The following is a 15,662-nucleotide window of genomic DNA, read 5'->3' on the forward strand; positions in this document are numbered from 1 at the left end:
CAGAAATGCAATCGCCTGCGGCCACACCACCTTGAATAAGCCTGATCTCGTCTGATCTCGGAAGCTAAGCAATGTTGGGCTTGGTTAGTACTTGGATGGGAGACCACCTGGGAATATCAAGTGCTGCAGGCATTACATTTTACAATTGAAATGTGTGGAGGACAAAAGGAAATTTTGGAGGAATCACCCCCAGCTCACTAAACATAAAAGTCATGAAAGCAGAAATGCAATCGCCTGCGGCCACACCACCTTGAATAAGCCTGATCTCGTCTGATCTCAAAAGCTAAGCAATGTTGGGCTTGGTTAGTACTTGGATGGGAGACCACCTGGGAATATCAAGTGCTGCAGGCATTACATTTTTGTAATTACATTTTACAATTGAAATGTGTGGAGGACAAAAGGAAATTTTGGAGGAATCACCCCCAGCTCACTAAACATAAAAGTCATGAAAGCAGAAATGCAATCGCCTGCGGCCACACCACCTTGAATAAGCCTGATCTCGTCTGATCTCAGAAGCTAAGCAATGTTGGGCTTGGTTAGTACTTGGATGGGAGACCACCTGGGAATATCAAGTGCTGCAGGCATTACATTTTACAATTGAAATGTGTGGAGGACAAAAGGAAATTTTGGAGGAATCACCCCCAGCTCACTAAACATAAAAGTCATGAAAGCAGAAATGCAATCGCCTGCGGCCACACCACCTTGAATAAGCCTGATCTCGTCTGATCTCAGAAGCTAAGCAATGTTGGGCTTGGTTAGTACTTGGATGGGAGACCACCTGGGAATATCAAGTGCTGCAGGCATTACATTTTTGTAATTACATTTTACAATTGAAATGTGTGGAGGACAAAAGGAAATTTGGGAGGAATCACCCCCAGCTCACTAAACATAAAAGTCATGAAAGCAGAAATGCAATCGCCTGCGGCCACACCATCTTGAATAAGCCTGATCTCGTCTGATTTCAGAAGCTGAGCAATGTTGGTCTTGGTTAGTACTTGGGTGGGAGACCACCTGGGAATATCAAGTGCTGCAGGCATTACATTTTTGTAATTACATTTTACAATTGAAATGTGTGGAGGACAAAAGGAAATTTGGGAGGAATCACCCCCAGCTCACTAAACATAAAAGTCATGAAAGCAGAAATACAATCGCCTGCGGCCACACCACCTTGAATAAGCCTGATCTCGTCTGATCTCAGAAGCTAAGCAATGTTGGGCTTGGTTAGTACTTGGTTGGGAGACCACCTGGGAATATCAAGTGCTGCAGGCATTACATTTTTGTAATTACATTTTACAATTGAAATGTGTGGAGGACAAAAGGAAATTTGGGAGGAATCACCCCCAGCTCACTAAACATAAAAGTCATGAAAGCAGAAATGCAATCGCCTGCGGCCACACCACCTTGGATAAGTCTGATCTCAGAAGCTAAGCAATGTTGGGCTTGGTTAGTACTTGGATGGGAGACCACCTGGGAATATCAAGTGCTGCAGGCATTACATCTTACAATTGAAATGTGTGGAGGATAAAAGGAAATTTTGGAGGAATCACCCCCAGCTCACTAAACATAAAAGTCATGAAAGCAGAAATGCAATTGCCTGCGGCCACACCACCTTGAATAAGTCTGATCTCAGAAGCTAAGCAATGTTGGGCTTGGTTAGTACTTGGATGGGAGACCACCTGGGAATATCAAGTGCTGCAGGCATTACATTTTTGTAATTACATTTTACAATTGAAATGTGTGGAGGACAAAAGGAAATTTTGGAGGAATCACCCCCAGCTCACTAAACATAAAAGTCATGAAAGCAGAAATGCAATCGCCTGCGGCCACACCACCTTGAATAAGCCTGATCTCGTCTGATCTCAGAAGCTAAGCAATGTTGGGCTTGGTTAGTACTTGGATGGGAGACCACCTGGGAATATCAAGTGCTGCAGGCATTACATTTTTGTAATTACATTTTACAATTGAAATGTGTGGAGGACAAAAGGAAATTTTGGAGGAATCACCCCCAGCTCACTAAACATAAAAGTCATGAAAGCAGAAATGCAATCGCCTGCGGCCACACCACCTTGAATAAGCCTGATCTCATCTGATCTCAGAAGCTAAGCAATGTTGGGCTTGGATAGTACTTGGATGGGAGACCACCTGGGAATATCAAGTGCTGCAGGCATTACATTTTTGTAATTACATTTTACAATTGAAATGTGTGGAGGACAAAAGGAAATTTTGGAGGAATCACCCCCAGCTCACTAAACATAAAAGTCATGAAAGCAGAAATGCAATCGCCTGCGGCCACACCACCTTGAATAAGCCTGATCTCGTCTGATCTCAGAAGCTAAGCAATGTTGGGCTTGGATAGTATTTGGATGGGAGACCACCTGGGAATATCAAGTGCTGCAGGCATTACATTTTACAATTGAAATGTGTGGAGGACAAAAGGAAATTTTGGAGGAATCACCCCCAGCTCACTAAACATAAAAGTCATGAAAGCAGAAATGCAATCGCCTGCGGCCACACCACCGTGAATAAGCCTGATGTCGTCTGATCTCAGAAGCCAAGCAATGTTGGGCTTGGTTAGTACTTGGATGGGAGACCACCTGGGAATATCAAGTGCTGCAGGCATTACATTTTACAATTGAAATGTGTGGAGGACAAAAGGAAATTTTGGAGGAATCACCCCCAGCTCACTAAACATAAAAGTCATGAAAGCAGAAATGCAATCGCCTGCGGCCACACCACCTTGACTAAGCCTGATCTCGTCTGATCTCAGAAGCTAAGCAATGTTGGGCTTGGTTAGTACTTGGATGGGAGACCACCTGGGAATATCAAGTGCTGCAGGCATTACATTTTTGTAATTACATTTTACAATTGAAATGTGTGGAGGACAAAAGGAAATTTGGGAGGAATCACCCCCAGCTCACTAAACATAAAAGTCATGAAAGCAGAAATGCAATCGCCTGCGGCCACACCACCTTGAATACGCCTGATCTCGTCTGATCTCAGAAGCTAAGCAATGTTGGGCTTGGTTAGTACTTGGATGGGAGACCACCTGGGAATATCAAGTGCTGCAGGCATTACTTTTTTGTAATTACATTTTACAATTGAAATGTGTGGAGGACAAAAGGAAATTTTGGAGGAATCACCCCCAGCTCACTAAACATAAAAGTCATGAAAGCAGAAATGCAATCGCCTGCGGCCACACCACCTTGAATAAGCCTGATCTCATCTGATCTCAGAAGCTAAGCAATGTTGGGCTTGGATAGTACTTGGATGGGAGACCACCTGGGAATATCAAGTGCTGCAGGCATTACATTTTTGTAATTACATTTTACAATTGAAATGTGTGGAGGACAAAAGGAAATTTTGGAGGAATCACCCCCAGCTCACTAAACATAAAAGTCATGAAAGCAGAAATGCAATCGCCTGCGGCCACACCACCTTGAATAAGCCTGATCTCGTCTGATCTCAGAAGCTAAGCAATGTTGGGCTTGGTTAGTATTTGGATGGGAGACCACCTGGGAATATCAAGTGCTGCAGGCATTACATTTTACAATTGAAATGTGTGGAGGACAAAAGGAAATTTTGGAGGAATCACCCCCAGCTCACTAAACATAAAAGTCATGAAAGCAGAAATGCAATCGCCTGCGGCCACACCACCTTGAATAAGCCTGATCTCGTCTGATCTCAGAAGCTAAGCAATGTTGGGCTTGGTTAGTACTTGGATGTGAGACCACCTGGGAATTTCAAGTGCTGCAGGCATTACATTTTACAATTGAAATGTGTGGAGGACAAAAGGAAATTTTGGAGGAATCACCCCCAGCTCACTAAACATAAAAGTCATGAAAGCAGAAATGCAATCGCCTGCGGCCACACCACCGTGAATAAGCCTGATGTCGTCTGATCTCAGAAGCCAAGCAATGTTGGGCTTGGTTAGTACTTGGATGGGAGACCACCTGGGAATATCAAGTGCTGCAGGCATTACATTTTACAATTGAAATGTGTGGAGGACAAAAGGAAATTTTGGAGGAATCACCCCCAGCTCACTAAACATAAAAGTCATGAAAGCAGAAATGCAATCGCCTGCGGCCACACCGCCTTGACTAAGCCTGATCTCGTCTGATCTCAGAAGCTAAGCAATGTTGGGCTTGGTTAGTACTTGGATGGGAGACCACCTGGGAATATCAAGTGCTGCAGGCATTACATTTTTGTAATTACATTTTACAATTGAAATGTGTGGAGGACAAAAGGAAATTTGGGAGGAATCACCCCCAGCTCACTAAACATAAAAGTCATGAAAGCAGAAATGCAATCGCCTGCGGCCACACCACCTTGAATAAGCCTGATCTCGTCTGATCTCAGAAGCTAAGCAATGTTGGGCTTGGTTAGTACTTGGATGGGAGACCACCTGCGAATATCAAGTGTTGCAGGCATTACATTTTACAATTGAAATGTGTGGAGGACAAAAGGAAATTTTGGAGGAATCACCCCCAGCTCACTAAACATAAAAGTCATGAAAGCAGAAATGCAATCGCCTGCGGCCACACCACCTTGAATAAGCCTGATCTCGTCTGATCTCAGAAGCTAAGCAATGTTGGGCTTGGTTAGTACTTGGATGGGAGACCACCTGGGAATATCAAGTGCTGCAGGCATTACATTTTACAATTGAAATGTGTGGAGGACAAAAGGAAATTTTGGAGGAATCACCCCCAGCTCACTAAACATAAAAGTCATGAAAGCAGAAATGCAATCGCCTGCGGCCACACCACCTTGAATAAGCCTGATCTCGTCTGATCTCAGAAGCTAAGCAATGTTGGGCTTGGTTAGTACTTGGATGGGAGACCACCTGGGAATATCAAGTGCTGCAGGCATTACATTTTTGTAATTACATTTTACAATTGAAATGTGTGGAGGACAAAAGGAAATTTTGGAGGAATCACCCCCAGCTCACTAAACATAAAAGTCATGAAAGCAGAAATGCAATCGCCTGCGGCCACACCACCTTGAATAAGCCTGATCTCGTCTGATCTCAGAAGCTAAGTAATGTTGGGCTTGGTTAGTACTTGGATGGGAGACCACCTGGGAATATCAAGTGCTGCAGGCATTACATTTTACAATTGAAATGTGTGGAGGACAAAAGGAAATTTTGGAGGACTCACCCACAGCTCACTAAACATAAATGTCATGAAAGCAGAAATGCAATCGCCTGCGGCCACACCACCTTGAATAAGCCTGATCTCGTCTGATCTCAGAAGCTAAGCAATGTTGGGCTTGGTTAGTACTTGGATGGGAGACCACCTGGGAATATCAAGTGCTGCAGGCATTACATTTTTGTAATTACATTTTACAATTGAAATGTGTGGAGGACAAAAGGAAATTTTGGAGGAATCACCCCCAGCTCACTAAACATAAAAGTCATGAAAGCAGAAATGCAATCGCCTGCGGCCACACCACCTTGAATAAGCCTGATCTCGTCTGATCTCAGAAGCTAAGCAATGTTGGGCTTGGTTAGTACTTGGATGGAAGACCACCTGGGAATATCAAGTGCTGCAGGCATTACATTTTACAATTGAAATGTGTGGAGGACAAAAGGAAATTTTGGAGGAATCACCCCCAGCTCACTAAACATAAAAGTCATGAAAGCAAAAATGCAATCCCCTGCGGCCTCACCACCTTGAATAAGCCTGATCTCGTCTGATCTCAGAAGCTAAGCAATGTTGGGCTTGGATGGGAGACCACCTGGGAATATCAAGTGCTGCAGGCATTACATTTTACAATTGAAATGTGTGGAGGACAAAAGGAAATTTGGGAGGAATCACCCCCAGCTCACTAAACATAAAAGTCATGAAAGCAGAAATGCAATCGCCTGCGGCCACACCACCTTGAATAAGCCTGATCTCGTCTGATCTCAGAAGCTAAGCAATGTTGGGCTTGGTTAGTACTTGGATGGGAGACCACCTGGGAATATCAAGTGCTGCAGGCATTACATTTTACAATTGAAATGTGTGGAGGACAAAAGGAAATTTTGGAGGAATCACCCCCAGCTCACTAAACATAAAAGTCATGAAAGCAGAAATGCAATCGCCTGCGGCCACACCACCTTGAATAAGCCTGATCTCGTCTGATCTCAGAAGCTAAGCAATGTTGGGCTGGGTTAGTACTTGGATGGGAGACCACCTGGGAATATCAAGTGCTGCAGGCATTACATTTTACAATTGAAATGTGTGGAGGACAAAAGGAAATTTTGGAGGAATCACCCCCAGCTCACTAAACATAAAAGTCATGAAAGCAGACTCCCATCCAAGTACTAACCAAGCCCAACATTGCTTAGCGTCTGAGATCAGACGAGATCAGGCTTATTCAAGGTGGTGTGGCCGCAGGCGATTGCATTTCTGCTTTCATGACTTTTATGTTTAGTGAGCTGGGGGTGATTCCTCCAAAATATCCTTTTGTCCTCCACACATTTCAATTGTAAAGTGTAATGCCTGCAGCACTTGATATTCCCAGGTGGTCTCCCATCCAAGTACTAACCAAGCCCAACATTGCTTAGCTTCTGAGATCAGACGAGATCAGGCTTATTCAAGGTGGTGTGGCCGCAGGCGATTGCATTTCTGCTTTCATGACTTTTATGTTTAGTGAGCTGGGGGTGATTCCTCCAAAATTTCCTTTTGTCCTCCACACATTTCAATTGTAAAATGTAATGCCTGCAGCACTTGATATTCCCAGGTGGTCTTCCATCCAAGTAGTAACCAAGCCCAACATTGCTTAGCTTCTGAGATCAGACGAGATCAGGCTTATTCAAGGTGGTGTGGCCGCAGGCGATTGCATTTCTGCTTTCATGACTTTTATGTTTAGTGAGCTGGGGGTGATTCCTCCAAAATTTCCTTTTGTCCTCCACACATTTCAATTGTAAAATGTAATTACAAAAATGTAATGCCTGCAGCACTTGATATTCCCAGGTGGTCTCCCATCCAAGTACTAACCAAGCCCAACATTGCTTAGCTTCTGAGATCAGACGAGATCAGGCTTATTCAAGGTGGTGTGGCCGCAGGCGATTGCATTTCTGCTTTCATGACTTTTATGTTTAGTGAGCTGGGGGTGATTCCTCCAAAATTTCCTTTTGTCCTCCACACATTTCAATTGTAAAATGTAATGCCTGCAGCACTTGATATTCCCAGGTGGTCTCCCATCCAAGCACTAACCAAGCCCAACATTGCTTAGCTTCTGAGATCAGACGAGATCAGGCTTTTTCAAGGTGGTGTGGCCGCAGGCGATTGCATTTCTGCTTTCATGACTTTTATGATTAGTGAGCTGGGGGTGAGTCCTCCAAAATTTCCTTTTGTCCTCCACACATTTCAATTGTAAAATGTAATTACAAAAATGTAATGCCTGCAGCACTTGATATTTCCAGGTGGTCTCCCATCCAAGAACTAACCAAGCTCAACATTGCTTAGCTTCTGAGATCAGACGAGATCAGGCTTATTCAAGGTGGTGTGGCCGCAGGCGATTGCATTTCTGCTTTCATGACTTTTATGTTTAGTGAGCTGGGGGTGATTCCTCCCAAATTTCCTTTTGTCCTCCACACATTTCAATTGTAAAATGTAATGCCTGCAGCACTTGATATTCCCAGGTGGTCTCCCATCCAAGTACTAACCAAGCCCAACATTGGTTAGCTTCTGAGATCAGACGAGATCAGGCTTATTCAAGGTGGTGTGGCCGCAGGCGATTGCATTTCTGCTTTCATGACTTTTATGTTTAGTGAGCTGGGGGTGATTCCTCCAAAATTTCCTTTTGTCCTCCACACATTTCAATTGTAAAATGTAATGCCTGCAGCACTTGATATTCCCAGGTGGTCTCCCATCCAAGTACTAACCAAGCCCAACATTGCTTAGCTTCTGAGATCAGACGAGATCAGGCTTATTCAAGGTGGTGTGGCCGCAGGCGATTGCATTTCTGCTTTCATGACTTTTATGTTTAGTGAGCTGGGGGTGATTCCTCCAAAATTTCCTTTTGTCCTCCACACATTTCAATTGTAAAATGTAATTACAAAAATGTAATGTCTGCAGCACTTGATATTCCCAGGTGGTCTCCCATCCAAGTACTAACCAAGCCCAACATTGCTTAGCTTCTGAGATCAGACGATATTAGGCTTAGTCAAGGTGGTGTGGCCGCAGGCGATTGCATTTCTGCTTTCATGACTTTTATGTTTAGTGAGCTGGGGGTGATTCCTCCAAAATTTCCTTTTGTCCTCCACACATTTCAATTGTAAAATGTAATTACAAAAATGTAATGTCTGCAGCACTTGATATTCCCAGGTGGTCTCCCATCCAAGTACTAACCAAGCCCAACATTGCTTAGCTTCTGAGATCAGACGAGATTAGGCTTAGTCAAGGTGGTGTTGCCGCAGGCGATTGCATTTCTGCTTTCATGACTTTTATGTTTAGTGAGCTGGGGGTGATTCCTCCAAAATTTCCTTTTGTCCTCCACACATTTCAATTGTAAAATGTAATTACTAAAATGTAATGCCTGCAGCACTTGATATTCCCAGGTGGTCTCCCATCCAAGTACTAACCAAGCCCAACATTGCTTAGCTTCTGAGATCAGACGAGATCAGGCTTATTCAAGGTGGTGTGGCCGCAGGCGATTGCATTTCTGCTTTCATGACTTTTATGTTTAGTGAGCTGGGGGTGATTCCTCCAAAATTTCCTTTTGTCCTCCACACATTTCAATTGTAAAATGTAATGCCTGCAGCACTTGATATTCCCAGGTGGTCTCCCATCCAAGTACTAACCAAGCCCAACATTGCTTAGCTTCTGAGATCAGACGAGATCAGGCGAGATCAGGCTTATTCAAGGTGGTGTGGCCGCAGGCGATTGCTGTTCTGCTTTCATGACTTTTATGTTTAGTGAGCTGGGGGTGATTCCTCCAAAATTTCCTTTTGTCCTCCACACATTTCAATTGTAAAATGTAATTACAAAAATGTAATGCCTGCAGCACTTGATATTCCCAGGTGGTCTCCCATCCAAGTACTAACCAAGCCCAACATTGCTTAGCTTCTGAGATCAGACGAGAACAGGCTTATTCAAGGTGGTGTGGCCGCAGGCGATTGCATTTCTGCTTTCATGACTTTTATGTTTAGTGAGCTGGGGGTGATTCCTCCAAAATTTCCTTTTGTCCTCCACACATTTCAATTGTAAAATGTAATGCCTGCAGCACTTGATATTCCCAGGTGGTCTCCCATCCAAGCACTAACCAAGCCCAACATTGCTTAGCTTCTGAGATCAGACGAGATCAGGCTTTTTCAAGGTGGTGTGGCCGCAGGCGATTGCATTTCTGCTTTCATGACTTTTATGATTAGTGAGCTGGGGGTGAGTCCTCCAAAATTTCCTTTTGTCCTCCACACACTTCAATTGTAAAATGTAATTACAAAAATGTAATGCCTGCAGCACTTGATATTTCCAGGTGGTCTCCCATCCAAGTACTAACCAAGCTCAACATTGCTTAGCTTCTGAGATCAGACGAGATCAGGCTTATTCAAGGTGGTGTGGCCGCAGGCGATTGCATTTCTGCTTTCATGACTTTTATGTTTAGTGAGCTGGGGGTGATTCCTCCAAAATTTCCTCTTGTCCTCCACACATTTCAATTGTAAAATGTAATGCCTGCAGCACTTGATATTCCCAGGTGGTCTCCCATCCAAGCACTAACCAAGCCCAACATTGCTTAGCTTCTGAGATCAGACGAGATCAGGCTTATTCAAGGTGGTGTGGCCGCAGGCGATTGCATTTCTGCTTTCATGACTTTTATGTTTAGTGAGCTGGGGGTGATTCCTCCAAAATTTCCTTTTGTCCTCCACACATTTCAATTGTAAAATGTAATGCCTGCAGCACTTGATATTCCCAGGTGGTCTCCCATCCAAGTACTAACCAAGCCCAACATTGCTTAGCTTCTGAGATCAGACGAGATCAGGCTTATTCAAGGTGGTGTGGCCGCAAGCGATTGCATTTCTGCTTTCATGACTTTTATGTTTAGTGAGCTGGGGGTGATTCCTCCAAAATTTCCTTTTGTCCTCCACACATTTCAATTGTAAAATGTAATGCCTGCAGCACTTGATATTCCCAGGTGGTCTCCCATCCAAGTACTAACCAAGCCCAACATTGGTTAGCTTCTGAGATCAGACGAGATCAGGCTTATTCAAGGTGGTGTGGCCGCAGGCGATTGCATTTCTGCTTTCATGACTTTTATGTTTAGTGAGCTGGGGGTGATTCCTCCAAAATTTCCTTTTGTCCTCCACACATTTCAATTGTAAAATGTAATGCCTGCAGCACTTGATATTCCCAGGTGGTCTCCCATCCAAGTACTAACCAAGCCCAACATTGCTTAGCTTCTGAGATCAGACGAGATCAGGCTTATTCAAGGTGGTGTGGCCGCAGGCGATTGCATTTCTGCTTTCATGACTTTTATGTTAAGTGAGCTGGGGGTGATTCCTCCAAAATTTCCTTTTGTCCTCCACACATTTCAATTGTAAAATGTAATTACAAAAATGTAATGTCTGCAGCACTTGATATTCCCAGGTGGTCTCCCATCCAAGTACTAACCAAGCCCAACATTGCTTAGCTTCTGAGATCAGACGAGATTAGGCTTAGTCAAGGTGGTGTGGCCGCAGGCGATTGCATTTCTGCTTTCATGACTTTTATGTTTAGTGAGCTGGGGGTGATTCCTCCAAAATTTCCTTTTGTCCTCCACACATTTCAATTGTAAAATGTAATTACAAAAATGTAATGTCTGCAGCACTTGATATTCCCAGGTGGTCTCCCATCCAAGTACTAACCAAGCCCAACATTGCTTAGCTTCTGAGATCAGACGAGATTAGGCTTAGTCAAGGTGGTGTGGCCGCAGGCGATTGCATTTCTGCTTTCATGACTTTTATGTTTAGTGAGCTGGGGGTGATTCCTCCAAAATTTCCTTTTGTCCTCCACACATTTCAATTGTAAAATGTAATTACTAAAATGTAATGCCTGCAGCACTTGATATTCCCAGGTGGTCTCCCATCCAAGTACTAACCAAGCCCAACATTGCTTAGCTTCTGAGATCAGACGAGATCAGGCTTATTCAAGGTGGTGTGGCCGCAGGCGATTGCATTTCTGCTTTCATGACTTTTATGTTTAGTGAGCTGGGGGTGATTCCTCCAAAATTTCCTTTTGTCCTCCACACATTTCAATTTTAAAATGTAATGCCTGCAGCACTTGATATTCCCAGGTGGTCTCCCATCCAAGTACTAACCAAGCCCAACATTGCTTAGCTTCTGAGATCAGACGAGATCAGGCGAGATCAGGCTTATTCAAGGTGGTGTGGCCGCAGGCGTTTGCTGTTCTGCTTTCATGACTTTTATGTTTAGTGAGCTGGGGGTGATTCCTCCAAAATTTCCTTTTGTCCTCCACACATTTCAATTGTAAAATGTAATTACAAAAATGTAATGCCTGCAGCACTTGATATTCCCAGGTGGTCTCCCATCCAAGTACTAACCAAGCCCAACATTGCTTAGCTTCTGAGATCAGACGAGATCAGGCTTAGTCAAGGTGGTGTGGCCGCAGGCGATTGCATTTCTGCTTTCATGACTTTTATGTTTAGTGAGCTGGGGGTGATTCCTCCAAAATTTCCTTTTGTCCACACATTTCAATTGTAAAATGTAATTACAAAAATGTAATGCCTGCAGCACTTGATATTCCCAGGTGGTCTCCCATCCAAGTACTAACCAAGCCCAACATTGCTTAGCTTCTGAGATCAGACGAGATCAGGCTTATTCAAGGTGGTGTGGCCGCAGGCGATTGCATTTCTGCTTTCAGACTTTTATGTTTAGTGAGCTGGGGGTGATTCCTCCAAAATTTCCTTTTGTCCTCCACACATTTCAATTGTAAAATGTAATGCCTGCAGCACTTGATATTCCCAGGTGGTCTCCCATCCAAGTACTAACCAAGCCCAACATTGCTTAGCTTTTGAGATCAGACGAGATCAGGCTTATTCAAGGTGGTGTGGCCGCAGGCGATTGCATTTCTGCTTTCATGACTTTTATGTTTAGTGAGCTGGGGGTGATTCCTCCAAAATTTCCTTTTGTCCACACATTTCAATTGTAAAATGTAATTACAAAAATGTAATGCCTGCAGCACTTGATATTCCCAGGTGGTCTCCCATCCAAGTACTAAACAAGCCCAACATTGCTTAGCTTCTGAGATCAGACGAGATCAGGCTTATTCAAGGTGGTGTGGCCGCAGGCGATTGCATTTCTGCTTTCAGACTTTTATGTTTAGTGAGCTGGGGGTGATTCCTCCAAAATTTCCTTTTGTCCTCCACACATTTCAATTGTAAAATGTAATGCCTGCAGCACTTGATATTCCCAGGTGGTCTCCCATCCAAGTACTAACCAAGCCCAACATTGCTTAGCTTCTGAGATCAGACGAGATCAGGCTTATTCAAGGTGGTGTGGCCGCAGGCGATTGCATTTCTGCTTTCATGACTTTTATGTTTAGTGAGCTGGGGGTGATTCCTCCAAAATTTCCTTTTGTCCTCCACACATTTCAATTGTAAAATGTAATGCCTGCAGCACTTGATATTCCCAGGTGGTCTCCCATCCAAGTACTAACCAAGCCCAACATTGCTTAGCTTCTGAGATCAGACGAGATCAGGCTTATTCAAGGTGGTGTGGCCGCAGGCGATTGCATTTCTGCTTTCATGACTTTTATGTTTAGTGAGCTGGGGGTGATTCCTCCAAAATTTCCTTTTGTCCTCCACACATTTCAATTGTAAAATGTAATGCCTGCAGCACTTGATATTCGCAGGTGGTCTCCCATCCAAGTACTAACCAAGCCCAACATTGCTTAGCTTCTGAGATCAGACGAGATCAGGCTTATTCAAGGTGGTGTGGCCGCAGGCGATTGCATTTCTGCTTTCATGACTTTTATGTTTAGTGAGCTGGGGGTGATTCCTCCAAAATTTCCTTTTGTCCTCCACACATTTCAATTGTAAAATGTAATGCCTGCAGCACTTGATATTCCCAGGTGGTCTCCCATCCAAGTACTAACCAAGCCCAACATTGCTTAGCTTCTGAGATCAGACGAGATCAGGCTTATTCAAGGTGGTGTGGCCGCAGGCGATTGCATTTCTGCTTTCATGACTTTTATGTTTAGTGAGCTGGGGGTGATTCCTCCAAAATTTCCTTTTGTCCACACATTTCAATTGTAAAATGTAATTACAAAAATGTAATGCCTGCAGCACTTGATATTCCCAGGTGGTCTCCCATCCAAGTACTAACCAAGCCCAACATTGCTTAGCTTCTGAGATCAGACGAGATCAGGCTTATTCAAGGTGGTGTGGCCGCAGGCGATTGCATTTCTGCTTTCAGACTTTTATGTTTAGTGAGCTGGGGGTGATTCCTCCAAAATTTCCTTTTGTCCTCCACACATTTCAATTGTAAAATGTAATGCCTGCAGCACTTGATATTCCCAGGTGGTCTCCCATCCAAGTACTAACCAAGCCCAACATTGCTTAGCTTCTGAGATCAGACGAGATCAGGCTTATTCAAGGTGGTGTGGCCGCAGGCGATTGCATTTCTGCTTTCATGACTTTTATGTTTAGTGAGCTGGGGGTGATTCCTCCAAAATTTCCTTTTGTCCACACATTTCAATTGTAAAATGTAATTACAAAAATGTAATGCCTGCAGCACTTGATATTCCCAGGTGGTCTCCCATCCAAGTACTAACCAAGCCCAACATTGCTTAGCTTCTGAGATCAGACGAGATCAGGCTTAGTCAAGGTGGTGTGGCCGCAGGCGATTGCATTTCTGCTTTCATGACTTTTATGTTTAGTGAGCTGGGGGTGATTCCTCCAAAATTTCCTTTTGTCCACACATTTCAATTGTAAAATGTAATTACAAAAATGTAATGCCTGCAGCACTTGATATTCCCAGGTGGTCTCCCATCCAAGTACTAACCAAGCCCAACATTGCTTAGCTTCTGAGATCAGACGAGATCAGGCTTATTCAAGGTGGTGTGGCCGCAGGCGATTGCATTTCTGCTTTCAGACTTTTATGTTTAGTGAGCTGGGGGTGATTCCTCCAAAATTTCCTTTTGTCCTCCACACATTTCAATTGTAAAATGTAATGCCTGCAGCACTTGATATTCCCAGGTGGTCTCCCATCCAAGTACTAACCAAGCCCAACATTGCTTAGCTTCTGAGATCAGACGAGATCAGGCTTATTCAAGGTGGTGTGGCCGCAGGCGATTGCATTTCTGCTATCATGACTTTTATGTTTAGTGAGCTGGGGGTGATTCCTCCAAAATTTCCTTTTGTCCTCCACACATTTCAATTGTAAAATGTAATGCCTGCAGCACTTGATATTCCCAGGTGGTCTCCCATCCAAGTACTAACCAAGCCCAACATTGCTTAGCTTCTGAGATCAGACGAGATCAGGCTTATAAGGTGGTGTGGCCGCAGGCGATTGCATTTCTGCTTTCATGACTTTTATGTTTAGTGAGCTGGGGGTGATTCCTCCAAAATTTCCTTTTGTCCTCCACACATTTCAATTGTAAAATGTAATGCCTGCAGCACTTGATATTCCCAGGTGGTCTCCCATCCAAGTACTAACCAAGCCCAACATTGCTTAGCTTCTGAGATCAGACGAGATCAGGCTTATTCAAGGTGGTGTGGCCGCAGGCGATTGCCTTTCTGCTTTCATGACTTTTATGTTTAGTGAGCTGGGGGTGATTCCTCCAAAATTTCCTTTTGTCCTCCACACATTTCTATTGTAAAATGTAATGCCTGCAGCACTTGATATTCCCAAGTGGTCTCCCATCCAAGTACTAACCAAGCCCAACATTGCTTAGCTTCTGAGATCAGACGAGATCAGGCTTATTCAAGGTGGTGTGGCCGCAGGCGACTGCATTTCTGCTTTCATGACTTTTATGTTTAGTGAGCTGGGGGTGATTCCTCCAAAATTTCCTTTTGTCCTCCACACATTTCAATTGTAAAATGTAATTACAAAAATGTAATGCCTGCAGCACTTGATATTCCCAGGTGGTCTCCCATCCAAGTACTAAATAAGCCCAACATTGCTTAGCTTCTGAGATCAGACGAGATCAGGCTTATTCAAGGTGGTGTGGCCGCAGGCGATTGCATTTCTGCTTTCATGACTTTTATGTTTAGTGAGCTGGGGGTGATTCCTCCAAAATTTCCTTTTGTCCTCCACACATTTCAATTGTAAAATGTAATGCCTGCAGCACTTGATATTCCCAGGTGGTCTCCCATCCAAGTACTAACCAAGCCCAACATTGCTTAGCTTCTGAGATCAGACGAGATCAGGCTTATTCAAGTTGGTGTGGCCGCAGGCGATTGCATTTCTGCTTTCATGACTTTTATGTTTAGTGAGCTGGGGGTGATCCCTCCAAAATTTCCTTTTGTCCTCCACACATTTCAATTGTAAAATGTAATTACAAAAATGTAATGCCTGCAGCACTTGATATTCCCAGGTGGTCTCCCATCCAAGTACTAACCAAACCCAACATTGCTTAGCTTCTGAGATCAGACGAGATCAGGCTTATTCAAGGTGGTGTGGCCGCAGGCGATTGCTGTTCTGCTTTCATGACTTTTATGTTTAGTGAGCTGGGGGTGATTCCGCC

General features: G+C 44.0%; 55 non-coding genes and 13 pseudogenes across 55 annotated transcripts; 27 read left to right on the forward strand and 41 right to left on the reverse strand.

The window, feature by feature from the left end:
- Positions 1-13: 13 nt before the first annotated feature.
- LOC131710358 (5S ribosomal RNA) lies at positions 14-132 on the forward strand. The gene has a single exon (XR_009312230.1). It is a non-coding gene; the product is annotated as a 5S ribosomal RNA (ribosomal RNA).
- A 100-nt stretch (positions 133-232) lies between these two features.
- On the forward strand, positions 233-351 carry LOC131711051 (5S ribosomal RNA). The gene has a single exon (XR_009312933.1). It is a non-coding gene; the product is annotated as a 5S ribosomal RNA (ribosomal RNA).
- A 114-nt stretch (positions 352-465) lies between these two features.
- On the forward strand, positions 466-584 carry LOC131718607 (5S ribosomal RNA). Its single transcript, XR_009317504.1, has one exon. It is a non-coding gene; the product is annotated as a 5S ribosomal RNA (ribosomal RNA).
- A 100-nt stretch (positions 585-684) lies between these two features.
- Positions 685-803, forward strand: LOC131718608 (5S ribosomal RNA). The gene has a single exon (XR_009317505.1). It is a non-coding gene; the product is annotated as a 5S ribosomal RNA (ribosomal RNA).
- A 114-nt stretch (positions 804-917) lies between these two features.
- Positions 918-1,036, forward strand: LOC131714358 (5S ribosomal RNA; annotated as a pseudogene).
- A 114-nt stretch (positions 1,037-1,150) lies between these two features.
- On the forward strand, positions 1,151-1,269 carry LOC131710194 (5S ribosomal RNA). The gene has a single exon (XR_009312063.1). It is a non-coding gene; the product is annotated as a 5S ribosomal RNA (ribosomal RNA).
- A 114-nt stretch (positions 1,270-1,383) lies between these two features.
- LOC131715855 (5S ribosomal RNA) lies at positions 1,384-1,492 on the forward strand (annotated as a pseudogene).
- A 100-nt stretch (positions 1,493-1,592) lies between these two features.
- LOC131715793 (5S ribosomal RNA) lies at positions 1,593-1,701 on the forward strand (annotated as a pseudogene).
- Positions 1,702-1,815: 114 nt separating this feature from the next.
- Positions 1,816-1,934, forward strand: LOC131718609 (5S ribosomal RNA). The gene has a single exon (XR_009317506.1). It is a non-coding gene; the product is annotated as a 5S ribosomal RNA (ribosomal RNA).
- A 114-nt stretch (positions 1,935-2,048) lies between these two features.
- LOC131718224 (5S ribosomal RNA) lies at positions 2,049-2,167 on the forward strand. Its single transcript, XR_009317121.1, has one exon. It is a non-coding gene; the product is annotated as a 5S ribosomal RNA (ribosomal RNA).
- Positions 2,168-2,281: 114 nt separating this feature from the next.
- On the forward strand, positions 2,282-2,400 carry LOC131711426 (5S ribosomal RNA). Its single transcript, XR_009313309.1, has one exon. It is a non-coding gene; the product is annotated as a 5S ribosomal RNA (ribosomal RNA).
- Positions 2,401-2,500: 100 nt separating this feature from the next.
- LOC131714220 (5S ribosomal RNA) lies at positions 2,501-2,619 on the forward strand (annotated as a pseudogene).
- A 100-nt stretch (positions 2,620-2,719) lies between these two features.
- Positions 2,720-2,838, forward strand: LOC131710383 (5S ribosomal RNA). Its single transcript, XR_009312255.1, has one exon. It is a non-coding gene; the product is annotated as a 5S ribosomal RNA (ribosomal RNA).
- A 114-nt stretch (positions 2,839-2,952) lies between these two features.
- Positions 2,953-3,071, forward strand: LOC131710281 (5S ribosomal RNA). The gene has a single exon (XR_009312153.1). It is a non-coding gene; the product is annotated as a 5S ribosomal RNA (ribosomal RNA).
- A 114-nt stretch (positions 3,072-3,185) lies between these two features.
- Positions 3,186-3,304, forward strand: LOC131718235 (5S ribosomal RNA). Its single transcript, XR_009317132.1, has one exon. It is a non-coding gene; the product is annotated as a 5S ribosomal RNA (ribosomal RNA).
- Positions 3,305-3,418: 114 nt separating this feature from the next.
- Positions 3,419-3,537, forward strand: LOC131711156 (5S ribosomal RNA). Its single transcript, XR_009313038.1, has one exon. It is a non-coding gene; the product is annotated as a 5S ribosomal RNA (ribosomal RNA).
- Positions 3,538-3,637: 100 nt separating this feature from the next.
- Positions 3,638-3,756, forward strand: LOC131712864 (5S ribosomal RNA). The gene has a single exon (XR_009314752.1). It is a non-coding gene; the product is annotated as a 5S ribosomal RNA (ribosomal RNA).
- A 100-nt stretch (positions 3,757-3,856) lies between these two features.
- On the forward strand, positions 3,857-3,975 carry LOC131714221 (5S ribosomal RNA; annotated as a pseudogene).
- Positions 3,976-4,075: 100 nt separating this feature from the next.
- On the forward strand, positions 4,076-4,194 carry LOC131710515 (5S ribosomal RNA). The gene has a single exon (XR_009312388.1). It is a non-coding gene; the product is annotated as a 5S ribosomal RNA (ribosomal RNA).
- A 114-nt stretch (positions 4,195-4,308) lies between these two features.
- On the forward strand, positions 4,309-4,427 carry LOC131712161 (5S ribosomal RNA). Its single transcript, XR_009314052.1, has one exon. It is a non-coding gene; the product is annotated as a 5S ribosomal RNA (ribosomal RNA).
- A 100-nt stretch (positions 4,428-4,527) lies between these two features.
- Positions 4,528-4,646, forward strand: LOC131718610 (5S ribosomal RNA). The gene has a single exon (XR_009317507.1). It is a non-coding gene; the product is annotated as a 5S ribosomal RNA (ribosomal RNA).
- Positions 4,647-4,746: 100 nt separating this feature from the next.
- Positions 4,747-4,865, forward strand: LOC131718611 (5S ribosomal RNA). Its single transcript, XR_009317508.1, has one exon. It is a non-coding gene; the product is annotated as a 5S ribosomal RNA (ribosomal RNA).
- Positions 4,866-4,979: 114 nt separating this feature from the next.
- LOC131710762 (5S ribosomal RNA) lies at positions 4,980-5,098 on the forward strand. Its single transcript, XR_009312644.1, has one exon. It is a non-coding gene; the product is annotated as a 5S ribosomal RNA (ribosomal RNA).
- A 100-nt stretch (positions 5,099-5,198) lies between these two features.
- Positions 5,199-5,317, forward strand: LOC131718612 (5S ribosomal RNA). Its single transcript, XR_009317509.1, has one exon. It is a non-coding gene; the product is annotated as a 5S ribosomal RNA (ribosomal RNA).
- Positions 5,318-5,431: 114 nt separating this feature from the next.
- LOC131710987 (5S ribosomal RNA) lies at positions 5,432-5,550 on the forward strand. The gene has a single exon (XR_009312869.1). It is a non-coding gene; the product is annotated as a 5S ribosomal RNA (ribosomal RNA).
- Positions 5,551-5,858: 308 nt separating this feature from the next.
- LOC131718613 (5S ribosomal RNA) lies at positions 5,859-5,977 on the forward strand. Its single transcript, XR_009317510.1, has one exon. It is a non-coding gene; the product is annotated as a 5S ribosomal RNA (ribosomal RNA).
- A 100-nt stretch (positions 5,978-6,077) lies between these two features.
- Positions 6,078-6,196, forward strand: LOC131719241 (5S ribosomal RNA). Its single transcript, XR_009318137.1, has one exon. It is a non-coding gene; the product is annotated as a 5S ribosomal RNA (ribosomal RNA).
- Positions 6,197-6,476: 280 nt separating this feature from the next.
- Positions 6,477-6,595, reverse strand: LOC131718616 (5S ribosomal RNA). The gene has a single exon (XR_009317512.1). It is a non-coding gene; the product is annotated as a 5S ribosomal RNA (ribosomal RNA).
- Positions 6,596-6,695: 100 nt separating this feature from the next.
- LOC131713166 (5S ribosomal RNA) lies at positions 6,696-6,814 on the reverse strand. Its single transcript, XR_009315050.1, has one exon. It is a non-coding gene; the product is annotated as a 5S ribosomal RNA (ribosomal RNA).
- Positions 6,815-6,928: 114 nt separating this feature from the next.
- LOC131718617 (5S ribosomal RNA) lies at positions 6,929-7,047 on the reverse strand. The gene has a single exon (XR_009317513.1). It is a non-coding gene; the product is annotated as a 5S ribosomal RNA (ribosomal RNA).
- Positions 7,048-7,147: 100 nt separating this feature from the next.
- LOC131711405 (5S ribosomal RNA) lies at positions 7,148-7,266 on the reverse strand. Its single transcript, XR_009313288.1, has one exon. It is a non-coding gene; the product is annotated as a 5S ribosomal RNA (ribosomal RNA).
- Positions 7,267-7,380: 114 nt separating this feature from the next.
- LOC131714218 (5S ribosomal RNA) lies at positions 7,381-7,499 on the reverse strand (annotated as a pseudogene).
- Positions 7,500-7,599: 100 nt separating this feature from the next.
- On the reverse strand, positions 7,600-7,718 carry LOC131711242 (5S ribosomal RNA). The gene has a single exon (XR_009313125.1). It is a non-coding gene; the product is annotated as a 5S ribosomal RNA (ribosomal RNA).
- A 100-nt stretch (positions 7,719-7,818) lies between these two features.
- Positions 7,819-7,937, reverse strand: LOC131718618 (5S ribosomal RNA). Its single transcript, XR_009317514.1, has one exon. It is a non-coding gene; the product is annotated as a 5S ribosomal RNA (ribosomal RNA).
- A 114-nt stretch (positions 7,938-8,051) lies between these two features.
- Positions 8,052-8,170, reverse strand: LOC131715358 (5S ribosomal RNA; annotated as a pseudogene).
- Positions 8,171-8,284: 114 nt separating this feature from the next.
- On the reverse strand, positions 8,285-8,403 carry LOC131714166 (5S ribosomal RNA; annotated as a pseudogene).
- Positions 8,404-8,517: 114 nt separating this feature from the next.
- LOC131718619 (5S ribosomal RNA) lies at positions 8,518-8,636 on the reverse strand. Its single transcript, XR_009317515.1, has one exon. It is a non-coding gene; the product is annotated as a 5S ribosomal RNA (ribosomal RNA).
- A 100-nt stretch (positions 8,637-8,736) lies between these two features.
- Positions 8,737-8,865, reverse strand: LOC131713337 (5S ribosomal RNA; annotated as a pseudogene).
- A 114-nt stretch (positions 8,866-8,979) lies between these two features.
- Positions 8,980-9,098, reverse strand: LOC131712260 (5S ribosomal RNA). Its single transcript, XR_009314153.1, has one exon. It is a non-coding gene; the product is annotated as a 5S ribosomal RNA (ribosomal RNA).
- Positions 9,099-9,198: 100 nt separating this feature from the next.
- On the reverse strand, positions 9,199-9,317 carry LOC131711406 (5S ribosomal RNA). The gene has a single exon (XR_009313289.1). It is a non-coding gene; the product is annotated as a 5S ribosomal RNA (ribosomal RNA).
- Positions 9,318-9,431: 114 nt separating this feature from the next.
- LOC131713568 (5S ribosomal RNA) lies at positions 9,432-9,550 on the reverse strand (annotated as a pseudogene).
- A 100-nt stretch (positions 9,551-9,650) lies between these two features.
- Positions 9,651-9,769, reverse strand: LOC131712147 (5S ribosomal RNA). Its single transcript, XR_009314039.1, has one exon. It is a non-coding gene; the product is annotated as a 5S ribosomal RNA (ribosomal RNA).
- A 100-nt stretch (positions 9,770-9,869) lies between these two features.
- Positions 9,870-9,988, reverse strand: LOC131710238 (5S ribosomal RNA). Its single transcript, XR_009312109.1, has one exon. It is a non-coding gene; the product is annotated as a 5S ribosomal RNA (ribosomal RNA).
- Positions 9,989-10,088: 100 nt separating this feature from the next.
- Positions 10,089-10,207, reverse strand: LOC131711243 (5S ribosomal RNA). The gene has a single exon (XR_009313126.1). It is a non-coding gene; the product is annotated as a 5S ribosomal RNA (ribosomal RNA).
- Positions 10,208-10,307: 100 nt separating this feature from the next.
- On the reverse strand, positions 10,308-10,426 carry LOC131718620 (5S ribosomal RNA). Its single transcript, XR_009317516.1, has one exon. It is a non-coding gene; the product is annotated as a 5S ribosomal RNA (ribosomal RNA).
- Positions 10,427-10,540: 114 nt separating this feature from the next.
- On the reverse strand, positions 10,541-10,659 carry LOC131713876 (5S ribosomal RNA; annotated as a pseudogene).
- A 114-nt stretch (positions 10,660-10,773) lies between these two features.
- Positions 10,774-10,892, reverse strand: LOC131713877 (5S ribosomal RNA; annotated as a pseudogene).
- Positions 10,893-11,006: 114 nt separating this feature from the next.
- LOC131718621 (5S ribosomal RNA) lies at positions 11,007-11,125 on the reverse strand. Its single transcript, XR_009317517.1, has one exon. It is a non-coding gene; the product is annotated as a 5S ribosomal RNA (ribosomal RNA).
- A 100-nt stretch (positions 11,126-11,225) lies between these two features.
- On the reverse strand, positions 11,226-11,354 carry LOC131713338 (5S ribosomal RNA; annotated as a pseudogene).
- Positions 11,355-11,468: 114 nt separating this feature from the next.
- LOC131710384 (5S ribosomal RNA) lies at positions 11,469-11,587 on the reverse strand. Its single transcript, XR_009312256.1, has one exon. It is a non-coding gene; the product is annotated as a 5S ribosomal RNA (ribosomal RNA).
- A 111-nt stretch (positions 11,588-11,698) lies between these two features.
- LOC131718622 (5S ribosomal RNA) lies at positions 11,699-11,817 on the reverse strand. Its single transcript, XR_009317518.1, has one exon. It is a non-coding gene; the product is annotated as a 5S ribosomal RNA (ribosomal RNA).
- A 99-nt stretch (positions 11,818-11,916) lies between these two features.
- On the reverse strand, positions 11,917-12,035 carry LOC131711053 (5S ribosomal RNA). The gene has a single exon (XR_009312935.1). It is a non-coding gene; the product is annotated as a 5S ribosomal RNA (ribosomal RNA).
- Positions 12,036-12,146: 111 nt separating this feature from the next.
- On the reverse strand, positions 12,147-12,265 carry LOC131720772 (5S ribosomal RNA). The gene has a single exon (XR_009319669.1). It is a non-coding gene; the product is annotated as a 5S ribosomal RNA (ribosomal RNA).
- Positions 12,266-12,364: 99 nt separating this feature from the next.
- LOC131718623 (5S ribosomal RNA) lies at positions 12,365-12,483 on the reverse strand. Its single transcript, XR_009317519.1, has one exon. It is a non-coding gene; the product is annotated as a 5S ribosomal RNA (ribosomal RNA).
- Positions 12,484-12,583: 100 nt separating this feature from the next.
- LOC131718624 (5S ribosomal RNA) lies at positions 12,584-12,702 on the reverse strand. The gene has a single exon (XR_009317520.1). It is a non-coding gene; the product is annotated as a 5S ribosomal RNA (ribosomal RNA).
- Positions 12,703-12,802: 100 nt separating this feature from the next.
- On the reverse strand, positions 12,803-12,921 carry LOC131710609 (5S ribosomal RNA). Its single transcript, XR_009312492.1, has one exon. It is a non-coding gene; the product is annotated as a 5S ribosomal RNA (ribosomal RNA).
- Positions 12,922-13,021: 100 nt separating this feature from the next.
- Positions 13,022-13,140, reverse strand: LOC131718625 (5S ribosomal RNA). Its single transcript, XR_009317521.1, has one exon. It is a non-coding gene; the product is annotated as a 5S ribosomal RNA (ribosomal RNA).
- A 111-nt stretch (positions 13,141-13,251) lies between these two features.
- LOC131718627 (5S ribosomal RNA) lies at positions 13,252-13,370 on the reverse strand. The gene has a single exon (XR_009317523.1). It is a non-coding gene; the product is annotated as a 5S ribosomal RNA (ribosomal RNA).
- A 99-nt stretch (positions 13,371-13,469) lies between these two features.
- LOC131718628 (5S ribosomal RNA) lies at positions 13,470-13,588 on the reverse strand. The gene has a single exon (XR_009317524.1). It is a non-coding gene; the product is annotated as a 5S ribosomal RNA (ribosomal RNA).
- A 111-nt stretch (positions 13,589-13,699) lies between these two features.
- LOC131710385 (5S ribosomal RNA) lies at positions 13,700-13,818 on the reverse strand. The gene has a single exon (XR_009312257.1). It is a non-coding gene; the product is annotated as a 5S ribosomal RNA (ribosomal RNA).
- A 111-nt stretch (positions 13,819-13,929) lies between these two features.
- LOC131718629 (5S ribosomal RNA) lies at positions 13,930-14,048 on the reverse strand. The gene has a single exon (XR_009317525.1). It is a non-coding gene; the product is annotated as a 5S ribosomal RNA (ribosomal RNA).
- A 99-nt stretch (positions 14,049-14,147) lies between these two features.
- On the reverse strand, positions 14,148-14,266 carry LOC131718630 (5S ribosomal RNA). The gene has a single exon (XR_009317526.1). It is a non-coding gene; the product is annotated as a 5S ribosomal RNA (ribosomal RNA).
- Positions 14,267-14,366: 100 nt separating this feature from the next.
- Positions 14,367-14,483, reverse strand: LOC131713102 (5S ribosomal RNA). The gene has a single exon (XR_009314990.1). It is a non-coding gene; the product is annotated as a 5S ribosomal RNA (ribosomal RNA).
- A 100-nt stretch (positions 14,484-14,583) lies between these two features.
- On the reverse strand, positions 14,584-14,702 carry LOC131718631 (5S ribosomal RNA). The gene has a single exon (XR_009317527.1). It is a non-coding gene; the product is annotated as a 5S ribosomal RNA (ribosomal RNA).
- A 100-nt stretch (positions 14,703-14,802) lies between these two features.
- LOC131720815 (5S ribosomal RNA) lies at positions 14,803-14,921 on the reverse strand. Its single transcript, XR_009319712.1, has one exon. It is a non-coding gene; the product is annotated as a 5S ribosomal RNA (ribosomal RNA).
- Positions 14,922-15,035: 114 nt separating this feature from the next.
- LOC131712109 (5S ribosomal RNA) lies at positions 15,036-15,154 on the reverse strand. The gene has a single exon (XR_009313998.1). It is a non-coding gene; the product is annotated as a 5S ribosomal RNA (ribosomal RNA).
- A 100-nt stretch (positions 15,155-15,254) lies between these two features.
- On the reverse strand, positions 15,255-15,373 carry LOC131711970 (5S ribosomal RNA). Its single transcript, XR_009313859.1, has one exon. It is a non-coding gene; the product is annotated as a 5S ribosomal RNA (ribosomal RNA).
- Positions 15,374-15,487: 114 nt separating this feature from the next.
- On the reverse strand, positions 15,488-15,606 carry LOC131711221 (5S ribosomal RNA). The gene has a single exon (XR_009313104.1). It is a non-coding gene; the product is annotated as a 5S ribosomal RNA (ribosomal RNA).
- Positions 15,607-15,662: the final 56 nt, after the last annotated feature.

The sequence above is a fragment of the Acipenser ruthenus genome, chromosome 44, assembly GCF_902713425.1.
Source record: "Acipenser ruthenus chromosome 44, fAciRut3.2 maternal haplotype, whole genome shotgun sequence".
Classification (NCBI taxonomy): Eukaryota; Metazoa; Chordata; class Actinopteri; order Acipenseriformes; family Acipenseridae; genus Acipenser; species Acipenser ruthenus.